The following is a 22,547-nucleotide window of genomic DNA, read 5'->3' on the forward strand; positions in this document are numbered from 1 at the left end:
GAGTTCGCGAGTAGCTGCCTGGATAGCGACAGGGAAGAAAATGGCGGTGTCTGGCTGGCTGGCAGGCAGGGAGGGAGGGAAAGCGCCAGCCAGGCCAGCAGGCAGGGAAGGAAAGCACCAACCTGGCCAGTGGGTGGGGAAGGAAAGTGCTGGCCAGGCAAGCTGGTGAGCAAAAGCGAACTGGGAGGGGGAGAATGGACTGGAGCTGAAGGGAGGGAGGAATGAAGATGGGGAGGAGAGACAGGGAGAACTAGGGGTGCAAATGCTCTGTGGCGGATCAGCTAGTATAGAATAAATCTCCTGTACAAAGAAAGCAAAGGGATAAAGATCTTTCCTGCATCTCAGCTGCCATCCCAGTTTAGCAGCTAATTACTATAATGCACATCAGCTTGGGTGACCTATTTGCTCTGTGGAAGTAATACTGCCCTTAGGCTGCAAAGGCAAATTCTTCTTCTGAGCTTACACTAACAGCCAAAGTAGATAGAATTGGTGGCTGAAACATACATTCAAGTCTCATGCCTGTTACTAAACGTGTTGTCCTAAAAGTAAGCCATTAGTGTAAAGGAAGCACATGCAACCTGCCAGTTTCAGCCCGGTGTAAGCATAAAGGCCAAGCACACAGTGCATGGCTGAATCCAAAGTCACTGAGGAGCTTTATCACATTATCTCCAGTGCCTGCTTCTATAAAGTCCACCGAGGGAGTCATGGCCCCCATCTTGAGCAGCAGCGCTCATTTCAGTCCCAACAAGGAAGTGCTGGCCAGGACAGAAAGACCAGCACTGGACCCTGACCTGGGCCACAACACCAGGCCCAAGCCTCAAACTGCCAGCCAAGAGATTCTGAAACAGCAGCTCCTATAGGAGTCTGTACTTCCTGATCCTCCTGAGGAACCAGCTCCATTGGCACCAGGTACTTTTTGCTTCTTAAATTTTTATTAGATTTTACAATAACTTTAACATTCAATTACATTCATTTCCTAACTCTACACATAAATAAATATTGAGTTCCAGCTCACCTATCTGCATGGTTAGAGTGCCGGACTAGGACCGGAGAGACCCGAGTTCAAATCCCCATTCAGCCATGAAACTAGCTGGGTGACTCTGGGCCAGTCACTTCTCTCTCAGCCTAGCCTACTTCACAGGGTTGTTGTGAAAGAGAAACTCAAGTATGTAATACACCGCTCTGGGCTCCTTGGAGGAAGAGTGGGATATAAATGTAAATAATGTTATAGATATAGATATAGATATAGATATAGATATAAGCCATTGCTTTAATAATTCAAAATATACAAACTGCATTCAATACTACTCGATTTTACCCAACCCGACCTGCTGTTATTTATTACTATATTTCAAACCCTACTGAAAAGTCCATATTGGGAAAATAATTCTTTAGATAAAGCAAAAAAGGTTCCCAACATTGGCACCACAGTCATTGGTACTTTACAGTCCCCAACCCCATACTAGTGCACAGCATCAGCAGTGAGCATAGAAGGTGGTGACAGAGAGGGGTGCAAATCTCCAAGACAGAGGCTGCCCCTTCTACTCTACAGGCAGAGGGCAGAGCCTAGGAGAGATAGTCTGGCACTGGGGCAGAAGTTAGTTGAGCCTGGGCCTAATTGGAGTAGTTTGCTTACTTGAAATGGTTTGAGATCCTGAATCTCTGTGCTGCCTTACTGCCCCCACCTTCCAGACACCCTGTTGTGCCTTGTGGATCCCCTCTGCCCCAGACAGGGCACAGGATGAGTTTTAGCAGTAAGTAATCAAGAATCTCTTGCAGTTCAGTGGCCTTAGATTTATCGCCAACATCCTGACAATGCCTTTGATCCAACCCTTTGAAAGCGTAGACAGGACCTCTTACAGCTGAAATAATGTTGAGGTTTCTCTCCTAACTTTTGATTATTTCCAACTCATTGGAAGGGAATCTACATCACTCATCTCTTCCCCTACCAACAGGCATGAAATATTCCTGCAGTAGCTGGTTGGGGTAGTTGTATGGCCATAGCCACAGTGTAGCTCTACAGCTTATGTACACCATGCCAGCAGACCCTAAAAGATGTCCTGAATCTTTCATAGCAGCTGAGAAGGCTAAAAAAAAATTCAGATGCAGCTTCTCCCCTCACTGCAGTACTGTGGGCACTCCTATAACCTATGAAATGGTCCCCGGTTGTTGTCAAAGGCCACTATGGTTGGGGATGATGGGAGCTGTAGTTCATCAATATCTGGATGCCTAAGAACAGGACCTAGAACATATGAATATACCAACTGCTTGCCACCCCTGGCCACCTCTCTCAAGAACAGCTAGCCCAAATATCCCTAGTTCAACTTATGCCTAGAGAGCAAGATAATCATAGGCACGAGCAACTGGCTATATTTGTCTCTGCAGCAGAGAAAGATTATGTAATACTTCATTATGACAAGATGATCAGTTTTACTAGAGTTTCATAATGAAGTCCAAATACATTAGTATGAGCTGAAGTGTGAAGAAGAATCCTTCTGTTGCCATAGCAGCATGAGAAATTTGGATAGTTATCAAGGTCTTTCCTTTCTTCCTTTTGTTATTTTGCTTGCCAAGCACCTGAAAGGAGAAATAATTTTTTAAAATATCTTTAGGAAGGAAGATAGAGCCCTGAAAGCTTTTAATGAAGACACTGAAGTGGTGGATAGCTTCTGCCTTTTAGGATTGACCATCAGCAGTAAAGGATCCAGCAGTCAAGAAATACGCCACAGACTAGCACTTGGCAGGCTTGCAATGAAGGCCTTGGAAAAGATATTTAGATGCTGTTATGTGTCTATACCTACAAAGATTAGAATCGTTTGGACAATGGTTTTTCCCATGACACTCCATGGATGTGAAAGCTGGACTTTGAAGAAGCAAGAGAGAAAAAGTATTGATGCTTTTGAATTTTGGTGCTAGAGAAGACTTTTGAGGATACCATGGACAGCCAGGAAAACAAACAAATGGATCATAAAACAAATCAATCCAGAATTTTCACTCAAGGCACAAATGGCCAGGCTCAAGCTATCATATTCCAGACACATTATGCGAAAACCCAGCTCCCTTGAGAAGTCCATAATCCTGGAGAGAATCTATCGATGTGGTTGCTAAGAGTCGACACCGACTTGACGGCACTTAATCAATCAATCAATCAGTTTTTAGACAGCTCTCAGCACTGCAGGTGCTTGGTTCAGCATTTCTAATCCCCATGCTTGAAAGCTATGGTGCTTCAGCCAACATGGATCCCTCCCAGTCCATATAGCTGGCATGGGCAAGATCAGCTCAGCACCTGCAATATTGCAACTCAGATCCACTTTAAATATGACAAAATGGGGAGGACACAATGCACAGTTAACTTGTGTTTCACATTCACCTCACATTTCAGCCTTATCCAAGATGGATCATACTATTTCCTCCAATGGAAGATAGATATTGAACCAGCCAGAGCATCATGGGAAACAGGAAGTACAGATTAATTGTGCCTTCTTGCCCCCCTGCTTTCCCCCCTTCTCTCTGAAATAGCCCTAAAAGGGAAGGAAGTCCTCCTATCTAAGCCAAGCATCAAATCAAATCATATATGCCATCAAGAGCTTTTTATGATATTTTCTCCTAAACTCCATTCTTTACTCCTTGTTTGTCCAAAGTCTCAGTAAATAAAAGTTCTTTGAACCACTTTTATATCAATGATGCGCTTGTTCAAGATACATTCAGTACCTGTTACATTTCCCTGTCTATTTGATAGTAAAGAGCAATTTGCACATTCAAATTGTGAGGAAAACTAAATATATTTCATGCTTCAGAGGCAGCTTTTACATTCTCACCCTGGTATGGGCCTGAAATCAAGGCGATGAGTCAGAGGCACATTCATTGTGCTGAGTTAAATGGAAAGGGACAGCAACGCAGGAGATGACAATGGTAAACTCCTCCTGTATTCTACCAAAGACAACCACGGGGTTCTGTGGTCGCCAGGAGTCAACACCGACTCGATGACACACTTTACCTTTACCTTAGCAACCACTGTACTGTACTGGGGGGGAGGGGAATAAACAAAATATGTGATCAGCTGCAAGATCAAAAGTTAATATTTTCATGATCTTTCAGAATGTAGAGAGGTGGGAATTCTGTATAAATTACCTTGAGATTTGATTTCTTTTCATTTGACCAGAAATAAAACTTACCAACTTGAAAATTCTTCCCACAAATCAGTAATCACATGAGATATCTGTACATTCTTCCCCTAGAATTTGGGTTACTTGTCCAGTCACTGTCCCATTGTTCAATCCAGTTTCATTCACACGTATCCAATCTCCTGAGTACAATTCTGTACACCTTTCCACTGAGCTTCAGCTGATTCAATTTCTGCCTCTAGCTATGGAGGACAGAAACATCTGTAGCATCTGTCTCTCTCCCCGAGGAGAAAAACAAGCAATCAAAATAAATAAACAATGTGCCACCACCTGGTTAAGAGAAGAAGCCCTGAGAATTTAAGAAGCTCCACTTCTTAACCTCCACTTCCCTCCAAAATCAAACCAGTACACTTCATCACCTTCAAAAATAATACTGCTGAACAGGAGCTGTGAACTTCTAACCCCTGCACAACTTTCTTAATACAGTGAATAGCAAGGCAATTGTAACATAAAATCCTACATACAAAATGAAGAGCATTAGGCCTTGCTCCTTTACAAGGATGTATGCCACTCTGGGGTATAGTGTGTGATATATCACCAAGTGTGTGCAAAACTGCCATTTCTCTGCAGAGATAGTAAGTCTGTGTTGTAGTAGTTTTCTTAAGACTTCAGTCAATGGTTTTGCCATACACTAACTGTCATCCTGAAAATAAGTGATACCATCCATAGTCCCCCAAATTGCATCCATCATTCATTGAAATACCAAAGCTGCAGAGGCTAATCCAAAAGGCAGTCTTTTGTACTGAAGAAGACCCTCTGGAGTAATGAAGATTGGGTAAAGCATTTCATTGATATTGGGTCAATGACAATCCACTACCATGTTAGCGTTCACATCTCTTAAATCAACACACATTCAAATTGTACCATTTGATTTCTGCACAAGAACAATGGGAGAGACCCATTCTGATGAATCAACAGGCTCTATGATGTCTGCATGCTGTAGTCTTAAGCCTCTCTAAGTGGTTGGTGCAATGCTATGGGTACATTCCTCAGTTTGTGTTGTACAAGTATTGCATTTGCCTTCATCTGAATTTTATGTTTGAAATGAATGGCAGTGTCAGTAAATGGAATATCAGCAAAAACATCCAAGAAATCAGCAATCATATCAGTATATGGATGCTCCATCATCCACAGAGGTTCCTTGCTATTAGTGTCTAACACTATTCATAAATCTTTTTGATGTTTCCAACTCAATATTGAGACTCCTTTTTGTGACATGTACACTTTCCCTTCTGCAGTATGTCCTTTGCATTCCAGGGCAGCAGTGAAGTATCAATTTATGACAAGAGGGGAACCTCCACATCCCCTTGGGGGGATGTCTGAAGGCTGCAACTGCAGTTCTGAGATAATAAGGAGTTCCTTGTAAAGCAGATGGGAAATGATAGTGTATGGAGAGCCAGAATTGGACAGCATCTGTATTTCATGGCCATTCAGTTTAACTTGACAACGTTGAGAAACAAGCTCTGATTCTGTTACACTTAAAACACCGTCAGGAAGCAGTTCAGCTGCCTCATGCTTATCATATGGTGAACCAGTAACAGAGTGGACACTGGACAGCAGACTTGCAAACCTTAGCAAAGTGTCTCCTTTTTTTGGACCTATTGCGAGTGACCTTCCATGAGCAACTTTCCAGTGAGCAAAATCAGTTTTGTGGGCAGAGACTCCACATTGTTAGCATTGGTAGCTCCTCTATTCTTGTGCTGCCACTTTCTGGAGGCAGTGCCATATGAGAAGATTGGGTTTGGAAGGATTTAGACTGAACAGCCTGGATTTCAGAAGGTTGGTTTGGGGGTACCAAAGAGAGTGATGTGGCACAGTTAAGAGCATTTCCCACCCGCCTAGCCATCTCTACAACTTTATCCAAGGTAAGTTCCTGCTCCCATAACAGTTTTTCATGCTGTTCAGAGCGGTTTGCTTTCATAACAATCTGATCCCTGATCATGTATTAGTAAAGTTGGCAAACTCACAGGTTCCGCTTAAGGTACACAGTGCTGTGACATACTGATCGATAGATTCACCAGGCGGTTGGGATCTAGAATAGAACTTGTAATGTTCAGCAATCAAATTCAAAGAAGGGTTCGAATGATCATCTGAGGCTTGAAGAGCAACTTAAGAATTGGCATCCCCTGCCAAGTTGGCAGGAAAGGGCAAATGATTACATATTCTCTGGCCTTCGGGGCCCAGGCAGTGAAGCAATATAGTCTTCTGTTTTGCTGGAGTAAAATCAGGGGTCTGTATAGCGAGGAGGTAATTGCAGAAACAGGACCTCCATAGTTTTCAGGGCGGAGTAGGCATCCATTGAACAACAGGGTGCAGGATGGATAAGGAAAATGTACCTTCAGGGATAGTGCAGGTCAGGAAACTGAAGAAACAATCTGCAGCAGAGATAGCAGAAAGCAGTTCAGGAATATAGACCCACTGATGCAATGAAATGAGGTTGCAGGAACATTCACAAGCTTGGCAGGCTCACATGCTTAGCTGGTTCAAAATCTCATTGCCAGATGTTTTATAGCTGCTGCTTCCCTCACACACTTATGCAGATTTAGGAAAGGAAAGGTTGTGCCATCGAGTTGTCGACTCCTGGTGACCACAGAGCCATGTGGTTTTCTTTGGTAGAACACAGGAGGGGTTTACCATTGCCTCCCCTCATGCAGTATGAGATGATGCCTTTCAGCATCTTCCTATATTGCTGCTGCCTGATACAGGAGTTTCCCCTTAGTCTGGGAAACACACCAGTGGGGATTCGAACCAACAGCCTCCTGCTCTCTAGGCAGTTTACTTCCCTGCTGCGCCATTAGGTGGCCTATGTAGATTTAACTAAAGGTTTATTCAGAAACAACTCCATTTTCTCCTTCTCCTTTCTGTCTCCACCCTCCAACCCTCTCTACAGGATCCCAATTGGGACAAATTTCTCAACAAAACATAAATTACTCAGGCTTAGGGCAGTGGCCAAAGTTGCACCGGCCAGGGGCACAGAGGTTTTGAGATGCCGTCTTGTCCCCTCTAAGGGGTGCAACTTGTCATCCTCTTGCTGCTGCTGCTACTGCTGCTGGAAGGTCACTTTCCCCTGATGCTTGTCTCTCTTGCCCTTGCTGGGCATACTCCGGCGGTGCTCAAACCTGCCTCACTTCTGCTCTGCTGGCACTGGTGGTCGCCCTTGGACAGCAAGACTCTGCTGTGCCACTGTGGCTGCTGGTGCTGCTGGTGCTGGTGGGCAGACAAAGAGGATCGAAGCGTTGGCCAGCAAAGGACAGCATGAAGGAACAAAGCTCTTTCCCAATCCAATCCAATCCAATCCAATCCAGAACTTCCCTTCACCTCTATATGCAGGTAAGGCCTGGCAGAATGTGCCAAGACACAATTCGAGGTGTGGAGCTGCTGAAGAGGAAAACAGGAGTCCTCGGAGCAGCAGAATCCACAACTCTGCCTCCTTCTCCCCTCTCTCCTGTTCATCATCTCATGCTAGAACAGCCTCATTACTCAGAGGGGGCAGACAAGAAGGTGAGTCAGCAACCATCACCAGAGAATATAAGTCCTTTAGCAATCTGTGGGAGGAGGAGGAGAAGGAGGAGAGGAGGAGGGAGGAGGAGGGGATCAAAGAGGAGATGTAGCCACTCTTTCACATACAGGCACAGGTACTCTTACCCCTGGACTTCCAGGCTGAGGTCCAGGGCCTCCACACTCAGGCCCCTAAATCCTCTTTAGTCTGTCCCAGGTGGTGTGGTCGTGCCGTGCTGCTGGCCTGCACTGCACCGGGAGATGTTTCTGCTAATGCATATTTGCATAAATATACCCTTTTTATATTTTTACATTCTTGTGAGTTCAGTTGCTGTTTATACCCTCAAGAATCCATGTGTTAAAAATTGTGTGTGTGTTTGGGGGGGGGGATGAGACTTAACTTGCAGGGTGGGGGCTCCAAGCAGGGGTGGGCTCTAAAGGCCTTTTGGTCCAGGCTCCAAAATTACCTAGGTGCACTTCTGGGCACAGGAGCAAAGGAAATGGGAGGCTCTCCCATGCACACCCAATTGAGATGAAGCAAGTGAACTAAGGTGCTGATAGAAAAGGGTGCAACTTGACTCCTGCAAGTTCCAAGTCCAAACTAACTCTGTGCCACTGACTAAAAAGAGGGGAAAAAACTATATTAAAAGGGAGGGAGGCACCACAACCCCTTCAGCCAGCACTGAGATTACTAGATATAATACAACAAAGCCTTCATGGTACTTGAGAACAAAACAAAAAATCACTTTCAACACTTATTTATAGTGGCATTCATTTTGACAGCACTGCCTTCAAACACTTCACAACAGAGGAACACTCCTGGCAACGGCTGAGAATGGGCGTGTCTCCAAAGGGATGCATTTGTAGGAAGACAAATGCCATCTGGCCAGAACTGCAGTGCAGTACTAGCAGAGCAGCTTTAGAGGAACAGAGCCAAAACAGCCAAGCTGCGAGGAAGGAAAATGTGCGTAGAAAAACGAAGTCAAGGCAATGCCAAAAGACAGATCATCTTGCTAACTCACATCATCTTGCTTACTCATAAATGTCTGCGTCTCCTCTTTACCTCTCTCTCACAAGTGAAAAATAATACAACTTGTTTATGTTATTTATCTAGGAGAGCTGGTCTTGTGGTAGCAAGCATGAATTTTCCTCTTTGCTAAGCAGGCTTCACCCCAGTTTGCATTTGAATGGGAGACTACAAGTGAACACTGCAGTACATTCTGCTTAGGGGATGGGGCTGCTCTGGGAAGAGCACCTGCATGCTTGCATGCAGAAGGTCCGAGATTCTTTTCCTGGCATCTCTGTGATAGAGCTGTGGGAGACTTCTTGGAGAAGTGACTGCCAGTCTATGTAGACAATACTGAAATAGTTGGATCAATGATCTGACTCAGTATAAGGCAGCTTCCTGTGTTCCTGTGCTAGTTCACAAGCTGCTCAGATGGATTAATGCTGTTATACCATTTCCTCCAAAGCATATTCTAGAAGAAATAGGAATGAGTCAAAACATGTTCTAAAATTTGCACAATTTCTGCAAAAAGAGAATCCCATTTAGTATATACCCAGTATCTGCAGATTGTTGGATTTTTCTAAGTCCATACTGTAAATCAGGAGTGGTCGAATACAGGAGAACTGCATTGTCCGGGGGAGGCGGGGCGGAAAGCAAAGCTGTGGATAACAGGGCATTACGGCAATGAGAATTGGGGGGGTTAGTTTCCCTAGCCAGCAAATGTCGATCGTGGGGGGAGAGAGGTGGAGGGAATGGGGGGAGTGCCCTATTGTGCTCTGTCTGTCCCCAGCTGTCCAGCAATGTCCCTAAAATGCTGCAATTTTCTTTTCCCCCACAAAAAGTCTTTTGTGTTTTTTTTACAAAAATGAGCCAGAAAATGTATGGGGCTATTCTCATGATCAGCAAAAATCGGGCCAGCCTCCGCTAGCTCGATTTTTGCTAATCGTGAGAACCACCAGGCTCAGCTACGAGCCCGATGGTTCTAGAGTGGGTAACCTGCTCAAGTACCCCTCCCCTTAGCCCGGGTTTGCGGAGCGAGCACACCGCAAACCTGGGCTATCTGATTGTGAATAGCCACAGCGCGGCTCCACACCGCAGCTACTCGTGAGTAAACCCCCAGAGGGGAGGTAAAAAGCCGCCTCCCGGCTCTGGGGGTCTCCCCAGTATGCCTTGCGCGCTCACACAGGGCATACTGGGGCTTCCGGGGGCTGCGCAGCCCCCGAGCTCCCCAGACCCCGCTGGCTCCATCACGGAGCTGGCAATTGTGTGGGCGGCTGATCCGGCTGCCCAGGGCTCCTCCCCAGGCACTCGGAAAACCCGGGTCTCACTGATCGTGAGACCCAGTCCTATAATTGACTCCTATCTGGGATTTGCAAGTTGCCTCATACAGACCCAATGATATTTATAATGGGGGGGGGGCTCAGTCCCTCCCTCCCTCCTCTTTCACAAGCCCAGATATTTAGCCACCAGTCTTTTTAAGTCCTAAGCTCTGAGGAAGGAACATAGGGAGCTGCCATCTACTGAGTCAGACCATTGGTCCATCTAACTCAGTACTGTCAACACTGACTGGCAGTGGCTCTCCAGAGCTTCAGGCAGAAATGTTGAGGATTGAACCTAGGACCTTCTGTTTGCTAAACAGATGCTCAGCACTAAGCTAGGGCCCTATACCCCTTTCTAAAGGGATATAACTCCAATCTCCCAAGCATTGCAACAACCCTCCCTTGCAGACTGCATGATCTGGCTCTTGAATAGCTGGATGCAAATATATGGGTTTAAGAAGCTGGCCATTCCTGCTGTAAAGTATATGCTATGGAGATGTACTGCCATTGGGTAATTATAATCAAAGGATTAAGTATGGCCCACTTTCAGCCTTATCTGGCTGGTTTGTAGGAAGACTGCCAAGGGTTCAGGATAAGTGTCCCTTTTAGGACTCAGCAAACAGAAGTGGTGCAAGTTAAAGTGTCCAGTTATGAGCAGCCTTGGGAATCATTAGATTGGACACAGTCAAGCTGGCAAAATTAATCAAGCAGATTGAACATTTGGTTTGGCTGAATATTTGGTTTGGCTCCCCAAGGCAGGATATTGAGAAGGAAATGCAGTTTTTAGTATTTTATTTAGTAGTCCCTGAACAACAGTCCAGGGAGATCCCAGCAAGCACCAGTCTTTGCTTTATAGTACCCTGCTCAGGTATTACACAGAGTTCTGGATTAGGATATTTATCAGTGATTATACAAACATCACAAACATCTCGGTACACTGTCAGAGCAATACAAATGTAAATCACCCAGATTTCAATTCAAGTATAAGACAAACACCATCAATGAACTAGAGAGAAAAATAATTTAACGGCGAGATGGAAAATAAAAAGATACACAATAGATAAAGAGAGCTGTGCCTTAGGCATATTTCTCCCTAATGAAGAACAGAGGAGACAATTTCCTGAAGCTGCAGGAGGAAGATATTGTCAGGCTCTTTGCAATATATACACAAAACACATTGGAGTACAATGATAAGTGGGGGGAGGGACACTTTATGTCTTTTGAATTATTAAACTGTATTGTCATCATGAAACCATAACATAACACACTGAAGTGTGATCTTGAAGGACCCAGTGCAAGCCATTATGACACGGTTTCCTCATAAGTCCTTTGCATGTCCCTAGCACTGACGGCAACTGGAGAAGGTCACCCAGAAGTAAGCAGTATCCCCTCATTCAGGATAGTCTATAGGTCTTGTAGTTGAGGTCAGAAGACAACTTAATGTTTTTTCTCCCTCTTTGTGTTGTCAGGAGCAGCTAGTCTTTGAACCAGGAACCTTCTGATCCTTGTGCCTCTGCTGCCCTTGTGATAAGTCATTCTGGGCTGCACTGACTGAAATGGACAGCACTGTCCTCCAGGCATGCTTCCACTTCCATACAACTCACTGGCCCTCCTTCAGCTGACCCTGCAATAAATACTTTCAGATCAGGCCTTTTCCCTGGGAAATAGTGTGGTTTAGGCCCTGTGTGTCTGTCTCGTTACCTTGTTGTTGCCCACTCCTTCCAGCCTATTTCCCTACCTACCACCCTGCCTGCCTAGTTCCATCTTGCCCCTTCCAATCTTCCTGGGCAGCGAATTCCAATGGGTGAGTGTCCACAGAAAATGCCTAACCCCACATCCCAAATAATCTCAGTTCTAAGAACAGGAATATGGACCAAGCCTCCCCTTTTGAGCTGAGGGGAAGGTGAGCAACACACAAAAGAAGATGTTCTCCAAAGTACAAAGGAGTGGTGATGACAACAACGACATCGACGACGACAACAACAACAACCAAAGGCCACTGGGGTTTATGGGAGTTGGTCCAATAACATCTGGAGACCCAATGTTGAGAATCCCTGGGCTAGACAGCCATCTGGCAGAGATACTGTAGCAGATTCTTCCATTAAGCAGGGGGTTGGACTAGAAGCCATCCAAGGTCCCTTCCCACTCTAAACCTCTTTGATTTGAAAGCCATGACTTGCTTTAGTTTGGTACAAAAGAAATTACCTTGGGGGGGGGTGTCATTTTGCAGTGCCTGTATGACATAATGAAAACAGAAGTTCTTTTGTGTGTGTGTGGATTGTTGGCATGTACTCCCCTTCTCTAAATTGTTCACACAATTCATAGTCAAAGCAATGCCATCACAGGAATCAGTGTGGCAATCCTCCCATACCATTGTGAGAAAACTAAAGCTTTGGTTGATTAATCAGCCAAGTAAAGTGATCAAGGTTGCAATCTTAAAACCTTAAACACACTTACCAGGGAGTATGTTCCACTGAGCTCAATGGGACTTAACTTCTGAATAAATATTAATAGAATTATGAATATGAATACGACTGTAGTGACCAGCCTTCCCACCCCCAACAGAGCTAACAGGAAGTGAGCCCCTGGGCTTGACTGACAGGCTGGTGGCCCCTAGGGCTGACCAATCAATCCACCAGGTGGGTGGGACATTAGAGCTGCTGGGGCATCTGGGATGAAGAAGGAGGAAGTTGAGAAGAAACGGTGACAAGCATGGTGGCTGTTCTCGCATGGGAAATTCTGTAGGAAAATCTCTAAGGGTCAGAGATGTTGCAGGGACTTGATCTCATCAGGAATTTTAGTGAGGTTAGGCTGAGGCACACTGACTGGCCCAAAGTCAGCTTCATGGCTGAGAGGTGATTTGAAACTGGGTCTCTCTTGTTCAAGTCCTCTGTTCACAATATAGAGGCCTCTTTTTTCTTTTCTTTTTTTGGCTGCTTGTCTAGCACTGCATAAACCACAGTAGGGGAGGTTGTCCATCACCTGACAGACCACAGCATATCTGAAGTCCACTATTTATTCACATCTGCATTCAGATCAGTGGGTTGCAAGTTCTGCGGGCCTGTCATAGACTTACACTTCAAAAGTTTGTGAACTGTTTTTCAGCCCCTGCTAATCCTGAGATGCTAATGCAATTGTTACATTTAACTAGAAAATTAGATAGAATTTGGAGTTTGTTGTGTATTCCAGTTGGTAGCCATGTGTCTGGTGAATGTTACTGCTGTTGTAAAGTCTGCCAGAGCAATTGTCTTGGGTGAACATAGCCCTGATTTATTGTAGTCAGCAGAAGGTCTGAGGGTGGATAGATTGGTAAGACTGAAAGGCACGGAAAAAATGGATAGACAATTGTCTCCCCAGACAAAAGAAAGCAGTTCTTCAGACAATGTGTAATTAATTTATGGGATTTGCTGCCCAAAGACATAGTCCACTAGTTGAAAAGACTTTAAAGGGGAAATAGAAACAGTGACAGCGACTAGATCTACCAATAGCTATTAGTTATTGACAGCTAAATGAGAACAATAAATACTAGCTGCTGGAGGGCAAGCTACAGGGGAGGCTACATCCGGCTCCCCCTCCTTTCTGCAGTCTCGCTAGCTGCAGAGAGACTGCTCTCCAACATGTCCGAATTCAGAAGGGAGAGAGGGGGGAGGGGGCACGGAACCACAGATCCATTGTACCCATGGTTCCATGTTACATGCAAATGTGGCCATACTGAGCATGCTCAGTAAACAAAATTAATAACCATAGACTATTTCAGCAACCTAGAGGCAAGACATCTAAACTACAGATATACTACAAAAATGATAAGAGAAATCTATAATTCCAGGTCAGGCTTACTTCTTGATCCAGTGAGAGCAGCGCCAGGGAAGCAGTGAGAGGTACCTCTAAAAGTCATTACCTTTTATACCACTCACACCTGGCATCCCCTGCGAACAGCAGTGCCCCGCCTGGCATCCCGCATGGAGGTTTCCCCGCCTAAGGTGCTAATCTGGCCTCTGCGCATCTCTGTGGCGATCTCTGTGGTCAGCATGGTGTCGCTGACCACACAAATGCCTGACATGCATGTGCAGGGGCCAGATGAGTACCTTAGGTGTTGAAGCCTAAGGTGGGGAAGACTTTTACGGGCCTCTGAACAGGTTAGAACACTGGCCAGCTCAAAGATTCAATGGCAGGTGGGTGTCTGTAAGGGTGGGGGGAGGATGCACTTGCCATATTTCCACCACCGGTGCTCAATTTCCTAAAAGTCCATCGGGGCGGCAGCATACGTCCCTGCTGCCCCATTGCCCCCTTTACCAGATGTAACCAGATGTACTCAACACGACTGTGCATGTCAGGCGCGCATGCCCACATCAGGTCCATGCGCACACGTTCAACACATGCAGGAGCATCAAGTACTTCCTGTTATATCTGGTAAAAGGGGCAATGGGGCAGCAAGGAGGTATGCTGCCGACCCAACAGACTTTTAGGAAATCGAGCATCAGCAAGGGAAATGTGGAGGGGTAAATGCATTCTCCCCTGCCCTTTAAATTATCCCCCGTGCTGTCGAACCAGCCCCCACCAGTTCCATGCACATCCCTAACTGCCAGGTGCAAGCGGTATCAAAGGTAATGACTTTTAAAGGTACCTCTTGCCACTCCCCCTGGTGCTACCCTCACCAGGCACCTCTGCAAGCAGCAGACCAAGCTTCTGCCAAACTGGTGCTCTGCAGGCCCATTCACACCTAATCAATACACACCTAAAAATACACACCTAATCATAAGATGCAAAGCTGCCATTTCTTCCTGTTTGTGTCAGTGATGTAAAAAACAAATTTGACAAACTTGGATTGATGCCTGCTTAGCCCCATGAAAGCCTATACAACTAATTTATTTCAAGAGCAAGAGTGCCAGTTCAAGAAGAGTGTGTGTGTGTGTGTGTGTTGCAATCTCTACCTAAACATAATTTCCACTTGCAGTCTGGTTCCTAATACTGAAAGATCTTTCAGCAGGGCACAAGCTTCATTATTTTGCAGCCTACTCATGCATTAGTTGTGCTATTCATAAATGATTGGTTACTTCAGCTAACAGCAAACATTTTCAGAATAGCCTATAGGTCTGTGCATTTTAATTGAATCCCCAAACCAATGACAGGTAGACAAATTAGCAAAATATTAAGGGATATTATGGTGTTGAGCTTTCAAACATATCACTAATGCTGGAAGGTACCAAAAATGCTTGTTTAAAATTAATTAACACAGCAGTATATCAAGTGCCATGTTAAAGAGATTTTTTTTTTTTTAAGAGAGAGAGGGAGGGAGGGAGACAGTGAAACTGTGGCTCAGTAGAAGAGAATCTGTTTTCCATATAGAAGGCCCTAGTCTCAATCACTGGAAATAGCTGTTTGAAATCCTGAGGAGCCTGCTGCCAGTTAGTGTAGACCACAGTTCTTTATTGCAAGGCCCAGGAGGCAATGGCAGCTCCTGTCAACTCTCAGCTTGGGGCCAGGGATGGCACAGGGTTCAGGGTGATGGCCTCCTAATTCCACCATCACCCCAATAGGATAGCTTAGGTCAGTAGCATGAATGGCATTAAATTAGTTAGACAATCTGTCTGCCATTTTCTGTTTTAGCATATTTGATTGCATTTCAGGATTCTATGAGGAAAAGGAAAAAGAAATCAGTGCAGATCTTTGTTTGGATCCCATGAGTATGAAAGGGATACCCACACATTTGTTGTATGCATGTACAGTCTGTGCAGAGTATACACAGATTGCTGATCTCTATGCATGTGTGTGAAGATCTATGCTCTGGCAAAACGTGTGGCAAAGAAGCAATTCTTTTCTGCCCGCATTGCATCCGCAAGTTCACAACCAGCAGAGTTGTCTAGGGTTGTGAGAGGGCTAATACAAGCCCGCTCCCCCTTTAATCCAAATTTGGAACCATCAGTTAATTGCTGTGAAATCAATCTCAACTAGCTGAGCTGGGTGCAGAGCATCTGTGCCTTTGCCAGTCCACTTCTCCCCCCTGCTTCTCCCCCACACCCAGTGCTTTCTGGCTGGTGGGCCGGCCAGCCTGCCAGTTCCTGGCAGCTGGGCCAGCCCACCACCGTCTCCTGCTCTTGGCAATCAAGCCAAGCCGGCCCGCAGCCTCCTGTTCCCAGAGGCCGGCCAGCCTGGCCTGCTGCCGCCATTGTCTCCCCATCCCTATCCCCCAGGCAGCTGCTCTCACGAGAGCTGCCACACATGGGATTAGCGATGGGTACACCTAGGAGAAATAAATATAAAGATTTTTTTTGTGTGGACAACATCTCTTGTTTTTAGGCCAACTGGATTCTACCATTGGGGCAGAGTATTTTGTGGAGTTATCCAGCAATGCCTCTTTTGTGGTCAGACTGGATCACTTTCAATTAGTGACTCCTGAGGGTGTGGACAAGCTATTTCAGACTGTGCATCCTACCACCTGCTCTCTTGACTCTTGACCAACTTCGCTTCCTTTATGTAACAATCAGATTATCAGAGAGGGTCTGGTAAAAAAGCATAAATGATTTTCTGAGGGAGGGTAGGATGTCTCCTTGTCTTAAGGAGGCTATATTTAGAACATAATTGAAAACAACTACACTGGACCCCTCAGAGTTAGGCAACTATAGGCCCATCTCTAATATCCCATGGTTGGGCAAAGTGATTTAGAAGGTGGTGGCCTCTCAGCTCCATACAGTAGGGATGTGCACAGTTCAGTTCGAATACGAATAAATTCAGTTCAGTCCAGTTCTGGTTCTGGCCGAACCGGGCCCGGTCTGGTTCAACCACCAAACCAAGCCAAACCATTTCATGGACCTGTTCAGGGCAATGCTTGCAAAGAGGAATCCACTGATGTTTCCCCTTACAAGCAACGGGAGATTCCCTAAGGGTGTGTGTGGGCGGGGGAGAGAACTTACTTTCCTAGTGGTGGCAGGATGGCAGCAGGGGCTCCATTTAACCTCCCACTGGCCTCCCCAATAGCAGCACAGGCCAGTGGCTACAGCCCAGTTTGGGCCTTTGGTAACTACAGAGCATGCAGGACCTCCGCATACACAAAGGCCATTAGAATTGTGCAAGCGCACTAGGCTATCTATTCTAATGGCCTCTGCGTGTGTGCGGAGAGGCCCTGCACACTCTGCAGTTACTGGAGGTCCACATCAGGCTGCAGCTGCCAGCCCAGACTGCTATTGCGGAGGCCAGTGGGAGGTTTAGAGGAGCCTCCACTGTCCCCACTGCCACCATCCCATCACCACCAGGAAAGTCTATTCCCCTCTCCCCACCATCACCCTTTGGGAATTCCCCATTGTTCATAAAAGGAAATCCTCAGCGGATTCCCCTTTACAAGCATTGCCCCGAACGGGTTCAGACTGGTTCAAACTCAGACCCGCACCCCCTTATGGGGGACTGGTCTGGTTTGAACTTGGACCAGTCAAACCAGGCCAGTTTGACTCAAACTGGGGTTCAAGTCAAACCAGTTTGAGTCAAAACCCTACCAGACAATCTTGGAGGAAACTGATTATCTAGACCCTTTTCAAACTCACTTTCAGGCAAGCTATGTGTTGAGACTGCCTTGGTCGGCCTGATAGGTAATGACAGAGGGAGTGTAAATCTGCTGATCCTTTTGGATCTCTCAGCGACTTTCAGTACCATTGACCATGGTATCATTCTGGGTCGCCTGAAGAAGATGGGATTAGGTGGCACTGTTCTAAAGTGTTCTGTTCGTACCTCTCAGGTAAATTTCAGATGGTGTAACTTGCAGACTGTTGAAGCAAAAGTTACTGTATGGAATTCCACAAGGCTCAATACTGTCTCCAATGTTCTTTAACATCTACATGAAACCAATGGGAGAGATCATCAGGAGGTTTGGTGCAGGGTGTTATCTATATGCCAACACCCAAATCTATTTCCCCCATCAACTTTATCAGGAAATGGCATAACTTCTCTAAATGCCTGCCTGGAGATGGTAATGGACTAGATGAGGTATAACAAACTGAAGCTGAATCCAAATAAGATAGAGGTATTGATTGGGGTGGGGGGCTCAGGACCTGAGAGATGGTTTAGATCTGCTTGTTCTAGATGGGGTTACATTCCCCCTGAAAGATCAGGTATGTAGATGTTGGGGTGCTCCTGGATCCAAAACTCTCTCTGGTTTCTCAGGTTGAGGCAGAGGCCAGGAGCGTTTTTTATCAGCTTCAGCTTATACATCAGTGATGCCAATTTCTGGAGGTAAATGACCTTAAAACAGTTGTACATATGCTGGTAACCTCCAGGCTTGACTACTGTAATGCAGTCTACATGGGGCTGCCTTTGTACATAGTCTAGAAACTACAACTGGTACAGAATGCAGCAGCCAGGTGAATCTCTGGGACAAACCGAAGGGACCATATAACACTGATTCTGAAAGAATTGTACTGGTTGCCAATATGTTTCTAAGTGAAATACAAAGTGCTGTCATTACCTATAAATTCCTTAACAGCTTAGGTGCAAGGTACTTAAGAAAGTGCCTTCTTTGTCATGAACCCTGCCACCTATTAAGATCATCTAGAGAGGTCTGCTAATGGTTACCATTAGCATGTCTGGTGGCGACTCAGAGCCAGACCTTCTCTGTGGCTGCCCCAGTCCTTTGGAATGCACTTCCTATCAAAATAAGAGCATCTTCATCTCTGATTGCTCTTAAAAAGACCCTTAAATCACACCCGTCTTCTCAGACTTTTAATTAAAATTAATTTTAAACTGTTTAATTGTTTTATTCCGTGAAATTGTTTTAATTGTTTCACTCTGAATAGTTTTTAATTGTGTGTTTTCTGTGAAAGTGTTTTGTTTGTTTTTAGCCTACTTTTCTTAAGGAAAGTACACAAGGAAAGTACTTTAAGTACACAAAGTAAAAGTACACAAGGAAAGGAAAGTACACAAGGAAAGTACTTTAAGGAAAGTACGGACACAAACACAATGCCAGCCCCTCCCCCAACCACCATCAACTTCGCAATGCCTAGACCAAAATGAACCAAATTGGGTACAGTTGTAGGGACACATAGGGTCACCTCAACACCATAGTTTGTGATGATGTAATTTACCCCAGTTCAAGATGGTGGACGTGTGAACATTTGAGGTACAAGTTGGAACCAATTTGGACCAAATTTGTACAGTTGTAGGGACACATAGGGACACCTCAAAGGCATAGTTTGTGATGATGTCCCCCACCCAAATTCAGTATGGCAAATGAGTGAATGTTTGAGGTGCAAGTGGGCTAACTTGTGAACTGCCTAACTGATTTGGACCAAAAGCAGTGAAAGGAAAATGGTCAGATTAGTTCTTACCAGAACATCATTATTTTTATATTGTAACTTGAATTGTGTACACTGCCTAGAAATGTATGTGTCAGGTGGTATATAAATAAATGATAGTTAAATAAATAAATAAATAAAAATGTATAGCTATTCACACATCATGAGCAATGCACTTATGACACTGTACACTATACCCTGTGGGCTCTAGTCCCCAGGTTCACCTCCAGAGACACACTAACTCCCAGACTTTGGGGACCCGGTCCAGTCCTCCAAGAGGGGGATCCAAATGGCCGGGGGGCCTCGGCAGCCACCCCGTGCCCGCCCCACCAAACCTCCTCTTCTTTTTTACTTCTTACCACAGCCAAGGGGTGGCTGCGGGGGGAGTGGAACAATCTTTCTCCCTTCTACCCCCCTCCCTCAGTGGAGGAGAGACCGGATGGACGCTGGCCACATCCATTCGGGTCAGCGATCATTGCAAAGTGATCTCTAAACTGCACAGGCCAGATTGCACACATACAGTTTAATGTATATGAATAGGTTTGCCAAATGAGCTAAGAGAAAGGACTCTAAACCCTGGTTTTGAAGTTGGTAGCCTGGTTCAGACATCACACAGAACCATAATTTAACTCTGGTTTTGCATCATGCTCCCTAGCCTTAGATGTGCACAATCCCCCTGCTCCTTTGCAAGTGAGGGATAAAGGATTCTACATCCATTTCAGGCTTAAGTCGGGATTTTTTTTTGTGCCAAGCCAGGATCTGAAGGTGTGCTTGTGTCAAAAATGTTTTGAGGCAAAAATCATAAGAAATAAATCATAAGAAATCCCTACACTACAATTTAGAAGAGTTGTGCATTACTGGGAGCAAGGATTAACATTAACCTGATCAGTTGAAATGCACTTTGTAAGAGCGCTGCCTCAACTCTCAAGGCTAATTACTTTTAATAATTAACATCTTATAAATTAGACTTACTGATCTCATATCCCAGAGTTACCTGCCACTAATTTTCTTCTTGTTTTATTGCCAATAACCAGAATGACTATACTCTAATGATTTTTCAAAATAACATCTGGTTATACTTCAGCATATATCTGAAGTTACAAAAACATTTAAAGCAGCATTTTTAAAAAATCATAAGATACATTATGTGATGGCAAAATACTTAGCCAACACTTGTTTTCCAGAGTTTAAGTCTCAATTTTTAAATTACTGCATTTCTGCCATTTTACATCAGATTTGCACTAGATTTGAAGGGGATATCACTTCTCACCTGGTTGATATCTGCAAACTTTCAGGCAGATTGGACAGATGGTTTAGATTTTGTGGTGAATAAAATGTTTAGTGCTTATAATAGTAGAATATTGAAACAACTCCTCATCTTAAGTGTACTGGCTGACATCCAGTCCAAGTTACTCAGCAGTACTACTCAGGAGTTACTCTAAGGAGTACTTAATTACTCCACTGAGTAATTTCATCAGGATGCCAGTCTAATTAAAGTATTGTTTTGAAACAAATTATGGAACTGAAAAAAGCTGTCACAACTCCCAACACCACAGGGAAGTTTTCAAATCATTTTGACACACAGTACTTTCAATGTTTGCAGTTCATACATTCAGCTGAGAGCCACTGAGCAAGAGGTACTGAGTGATACACAGCAAATGTGCGTGTGATTTAGTCCAAAGGTCCATCACCTCCCTTTACATTATTAGAAAACTAGCAAATTAAAAAGGATATATAGAAGCCACATGAGGAACTTGATGATAGATGTAGAAAGCATATAGAGAGGGGTCCCCCGCAAATAAATAAGGCTAAGAGCTTATGACAATTATGATCCTTGGTCCATTAATGTAATAAATAAAACAGAATTGCTATCAATAGAACATATGAGAGCATGAATAATTCAAAAAGCTTCCAGTTAACAAAGGATTTGAAAGTATGCATTGATAAACAGTTAGTTTGATTAATTTATGGCTTTTAAAAGGCTCTAGAATCTCAGTAGGTTCTTCCCATGGATCCCCTAATCAAAAGAAAAGAGACTAGAAGTGTGAGCACTGTAAGATATTCCCCTCAGGGGATGGAACCGCTCTGGGAAGAGCATCTAGGTTCCAAGTTCCCTCCCTGGCATGTCCAAGATAGGGCTGAGAGAGATTCCTGCCTGCAACCTTGGAGAAACCGCTGCCAGCCTGTGAAGACAATACTGAACTAGATAGACCAATGGTCTGACTCAGTATATGGCAGCTTCCTATGTTCCTAACCGGCTCCTCTCTGTTATTGGCTTCTCACAGGAGGTGCTAGGACATACTCTAAGGTTCAGGATGTTCCTGAGGTTCAGGATATTCAGGATGGTAAAGTTCAGGATGTTCATCACATATCAGGGCTCTCAGTTCTGTGGACTCCACTGTTACAAGAGCTCCGGCAGACAGAAAGGTAATCTGCTAATGGGAGGGAAGCTCCAACATACAGGCTTTCTTATCCCACTCAACTACCGTTAAACTCAGTATTTAATGGGTTCACCCTGCTGTGGGACTGGTATTGAAATCTGACTGAAGCTAATCGTGGATGATATTTTGTCCGTATTTTTCCCAATATCAAACCATTACAATCTCCTGGAATACTTTCAAAAGTAGTCACCTGGAGATTGATGCTGATTCCTGGGGACTCCAGACCAATCCTAGAGGAGACTACAAGAACAAAAAGAAAACCACTGATGAGGGGTTTTTTTATGTTATAAACGTCTCAGAACCATTCTTTGTATAATTGGAGCTCAAATCTTTCATCAGATATGATCAAGTCCCTAGGAGGGAAGGAGAGCAACATCTTGAATATACCCTCCAAACATCATCAATATGATGAAGGCTTAATAGATGAAGCATTGTTGGTAGATGTTCTATAATTACCGGGTCCCTTTCCCTTTAACATTCACTGGAGCCTAACCCTTATCCAGAACTGTAGTATGGTTTTTTGTATCCGCACATAAAACTATTATTAGTGGAAAGAGATTGAAAGATTCATATTGATAAGTTGCAACACCTTCCTTCTAGTGGGGTGCCAGTCAGATAGGAATGATTCTTGCAATCAGCCCTGCCCATATGGATGCAAGATGCATGTGTTCTCCCAGTTAGATGAGGTCCACCTTGGAAAATCAGCCCTCATGTTTTTTGGGGGAGTAGCTTAATAGTGCTCAGTTCTGTGGGCTTCTGTATTAAATTCCCTGTGAGTTTAAGTTTTTGTTCAGTTTGCTGTTTAAATTCTCTAACAAAAC

General features: G+C 44.6%; 1 long non-coding RNA gene across 1 annotated transcript; it reads left to right on the top strand.

Moving 5' to 3' along the window:
• Positions 1–772: 772 nt before the first annotated feature.
• On the top strand, positions 773–8,655 carry LOC128325785 (uncharacterized). The gene is made up of 3 exons (XR_008307628.1): positions 773–909; positions 7,515–7,685; positions 8,466–8,655. It is a non-coding gene; the product is annotated as an uncharacterized LOC128325785 (long non-coding RNA).
• Positions 8,656–22,547: the final 13,892 nt, after the last annotated feature.

Source organism: Hemicordylus capensis, chromosome 5 (genome assembly GCF_027244095.1).
Source record: "Hemicordylus capensis ecotype Gifberg chromosome 5, rHemCap1.1.pri, whole genome shotgun sequence".
Taxonomy (NCBI): Eukaryota; Metazoa; Chordata; class Lepidosauria; order Squamata; family Cordylidae; genus Hemicordylus; species Hemicordylus capensis.